The sequence below is a fragment of the Diachasma alloeum genome, unplaced genomic scaffold (assembly GCF_001412515.2).
Source record: "Diachasma alloeum isolate Michigan unplaced genomic scaffold, Dall2.0 Dall_scaffold_00745, whole genome shotgun sequence".
NCBI lineage: Eukaryota > Metazoa > Arthropoda > Insecta > Hymenoptera > Braconidae > Diachasma > Diachasma alloeum.
This window is the reverse complement of record NW_021680875.1, coordinates 196,517-200,646: the sequence shown is the minus strand read 5'-3', so window position 1 is coordinate 200,646 and position 4,130 is coordinate 196,517. Positions and strand designations below refer to the sequence as shown.

Here is a 4,130-nt window from a genome sequence, read left to right as displayed (position 1 = left end):
GAATTCTACAATTCTGAATTTCACGGATTAATGAAAGAATATAATATCAATTTATATTCCACATTCAGTAATTTGAAGGCGTCCATATGTGAACGATTCAATCGAACATTGAAGAGTAAAATGTGGCTACAGTTCAGTTTGCGTGGAAATTACAAGTGGATTGATATGTTACCGGAGCTCATACGTGAATATAACCATAGAAAACATCGAACTATTGGTATGAGGCCTGCTGATGTAACAACAGAAAATGCAAAAAAATTACGCCTTATATACGCCGACTTTCGTGTGAACAGTAGAAGACCGAAATTTTGCGTGGGTGATAAAGTTCGTATAAGCAAATCGTATATATTCGTATATATTCTTATGTATTCGTATAAGCAAAGTTCGTATTCACTATTCGAGAAATTAATAACACCAATCCGATCACATATAAGCTAAAGGATTATAAAAATGAATTAATTAGTGGCAGTTTCTATGAGGAAGAATTACTGAAGACGAAACATCCAGATGTATATCTCGTAGAAAAAGTTTTGAAAAAAAATGGAAACCGACATTATGTTAAATGGCTGGGATTCGATAGCAGTCATAACAGTTGGATAAATATTGAACAATAAAAAAAAAGGGAGGTGGGGGGTAGCGAGAACTATATCAGCCTCCACTCATCTTTAAAATCATCAGCTCAGTGTGTTTGTTGAGCTAGAGAACATGATCGTGAAGGTTATTGTGTTACAAGTCCTCGCGGTGACACTCTGTCAGGCTGTGGATTTCCTGAACACGGGAATTCATAGTCAAAGCGGGTTGCATTATGAAGTGGCAGGCAGAGTGCGTTTCACCACTGCAGAGTGGCGTCTTGCAGCTTATATTGACTTGAGAAAATTCATTTCTCAAAGACCATTTGTGACACGAGAAATGCTGGAAAACGAATCGAACATGTAAATACTATGCTGAGGATGAAAAATTTGTGACCGTTCTTCAAGCGGACAATCTGTTGATGAAAGAGGAGAATGTGGAAAAATATATCAATCAATTCCTCTTTTTCATGAATGAATCAATGAGTGACAAGAAATATGTACCCTCAGGATTTCTGGGGATAATTTCAGAGACATTTTTCCATTCCGTGAATGAAACTCGACACGATTACGGTCGGATAATGAATAAAACAGTTGATAATTCTCGACCACATATAATTCAAACAGGATTGCATCATCTGCATGATGAACTCGATGAAATGAAAAATCGAACAGCAGCAAGTCTCACAGCTCTTCATGATGCTATCAAGTTAATTGAGGACTTGGCCAAGAACGGAACTTTTTATGGGCAACCGTATCATACTATGATGAATCGAATGAGGGATTGGTCTGATCATTTGATAATGGAGTTGGATAATTATCAATATACTTTGCAGACAATCATCGACGTTGTATATTTAGCGAAGGCGGGTGTGATTCACCCAGAATTATTTACATACGAGATACTTGAGAATGCTGTCAATCATTTTATTACAACAAATCACGACCGATCATTGGTTTTTCCTGGGAGACCCGGGTTCGATTCCCGGCTGGGTGAAGCGGAAATTTTTTCTCTCTAAATTTCAATTCTATTTGAATTTATTTAATGCCTAAAGGTGGTTAGGCGGCGTGCTGAGTTGAATTTGGAGTGAGAATTTCCGTGGTTCCCGGTAGCTTAGTTGGAAGAGTGCCCGGCGCGTATCTGGGAGACCCGGGTTCGAATCCCGGCTGGGCGAATCGGAATTTTTTCTCTCTAAATTTCAATTCTATTTGAATTTATTTAATGCCTAAAGGTGGTTAGGCGGCGTGCTGAGTTGAATTTGGAGTGAGAATTTCCGTGGTTCCCGGTAGCTTAGTCGGTAAGAGTGCCCGGCACGTATCTGGGAGACCCGGGTTCGAATCCCGGCTGGGCAAATCGGAATTTTTTCTCTCTAAATTTCAATTCTATTTGAATTTATTTAATGCCTAAAGGTGGTTAGGCGGCGTGCTGAGTTGAATTTGGAGTGAGAATTTCCGTGGTTCCCGGTAGCTTAGTCGGTAAGAGTGCCCGGCGCGTAACTGGGAGACCCGGGTTCGAATCCCGGCTGGGCGAATCGGAATTTTTTCTCTCTAAATTTCAATTCTATTTGAATTTATTTAATGCCTAAAGGTGGTTAGGCGGCGTGCTGAGTTGAATTTGGAGTGAGAATTTCCGTGGTTCCCGGTAGCTTAGTCGGTAAGAGTGCCCGGCGCGTAACTGGGAGACCCGGGTTCGAATCCCGGCTGGGCGAATCGGAATTTTTTCTCTCTAAATTTCAATTCTATTTGAATTTATTTAATGCCTAAAGGTGGTTAGGCGGCGTGCTGAGTTGAATTTGGAGTGAGAATTTCCGTGGTTCCCGGTAGCTTAGTCGGTAAGAGTGCCCGGCGCGTAACTGGGAGACCCGGGTTCGAATCCCGGCTGGGCGAATCGGAATTTTTTCTCTCTAAATTTCAATTCTATTTGAATTTATTTAATGCCTAAAGGTGGTTAGGCGGCGTGCTGAGTTGAATTTGGAGTGAGAATTTCCGTGGTTCCCGGTAGCTTAGTCGGTAAGAGTGCCCGGCGCGTAACTGGGAGACCCGGGTTCGAATCCCGGCTGGGCGAATCGGAATTTTTTCTCTCTAAATTTCAATTCTATTTGAATTTATTTAATGCCTAAAGGTGGTTAGGCGGCGTGCTGAGTTGAATTTGGAGTGAGAATTTCCGTGGTTCCCGGTAGCTTAGTCGGTAAGAGTGCCCGGCGCGTAACTGGGAGACCCGGGTTCGAATCCCGGCTGGGCGAATCGGAATTTTTTCTCTCTAAATTTCAATTCTATTTGAATTTATTTAATGCCTAAAGGTGGTTAGGCGGCGTGCTGAGTTGAATTTGGAGTGAGAATTTCCGTGGTTCCCGGTAGCTTAGTCGGTAAGAGTGCCCGGCGCGTAACTGGGAGACCCGGGTTCGAATCCCGGCTGGGCGAATCGGAATTTTTTCTCTCTAAATTTCAATTCTATTTGAATTTATTTAATGCCTAAAGGTGGTTAGGCGGCGTGCTGAGTTGAATTTGGAGTGAGAATTTCCGTGGTTCCCGGTAGCTTAGTCGGTAAGAGTGCCCGGCGCGTAACTGGGAGACCCGGGTTCGAATCCCGGCTGGGCGAATCGGAATTTTTTCTCTCTAAATTTCAATTCTATTTGAATTTATTTAATGCCTAAAGGTGGTTAGGCGGCGTGCTGAGTTGAATTTGGAGTGAGAATTTCCGTGGTTCCCGGTAGCTTAGTCGGTAAGAGTGCCCGGCGCGTAACTGGGAGACCCGGGTTCGAATCCCGGCTGGGCGAATCGGAATTTTTTCTCTCTAAATTTCAATTCTATTTGAATTTATTTAATGCCTAAAGGTGGTTAGGCGGCGTGCTGAGTTGAATTTGGAGTGAGAATTTCCGTGGTTCCCGGTAGCTTAGTCGGTAAGAGTGCCCGGCGCGTAACTGGGAGACCCGGGTTCGAATCCCGGCTGGGCGAATCGGAATTTTTTCTCTCTAAATTTCAATTCTATTTGAATTTATTTAATGCCTAAAGGTGGTTAGGCGGCGTGCTGAGTTGAATTTGGAGTGAGAATTTCCGTGGTTCCCGGTAGCTTAGTCGGTAAGAGTGCCCGGCGCGTAACTGGGAGACCCGGGTTCGAATCCCGGCTGGGCGAATCGGAATTTTTTCTCTCTAAATTTCAATTCTATTTGAATTTATTTAATGCCTAAAGGTGGTTAGGCGGCGTGCTGAGTTGAATTTGGAGTGAGAATTTCCGTGGTTCCCGGTAGCTTAGTCGGTAAGAGTGCCCGGCGCGTAACTGGGAGACCCGGGTTCGAATCCCGGCTGGGCGAATCGGAATTTTTTCTCTCTAAATTTCAATTCTATTTGAATTTATTTAATGCCTAAAGGTGGTNATTTTCCATTGTTTTTCCGAAAACCGCGTTATTCATCAATTTATAAAAATTTTTTTCAAAGTCATTCTGAGAATTTTTTCGATAATTAATATCTAAATCAATATAATTTTTTAACCACGAGTTTTGAGAAAACTTCAAGATTCTATGAATTTTAGTGATTTTTAAGCCCAAACTACAATATTGTTTG

The 4,130-nt window shown here is 42.4% G+C and overlaps 1 non-coding gene across 1 annotated transcript; it reads left to right on the top strand.

Annotated features, from left to right (window-relative positions):
- The first annotated feature begins 1,849 nt into the window (after positions 1 to 1,849).
- On the top strand, positions 1,850 to 1,922 carry Trnat-cgu. The gene has a single exon. It is a non-coding gene; the product is annotated as a tRNA-Thr (tRNA).
- The last annotated feature ends 2,208 nt before the right edge of the window (positions 1,923 to 4,130 follow it).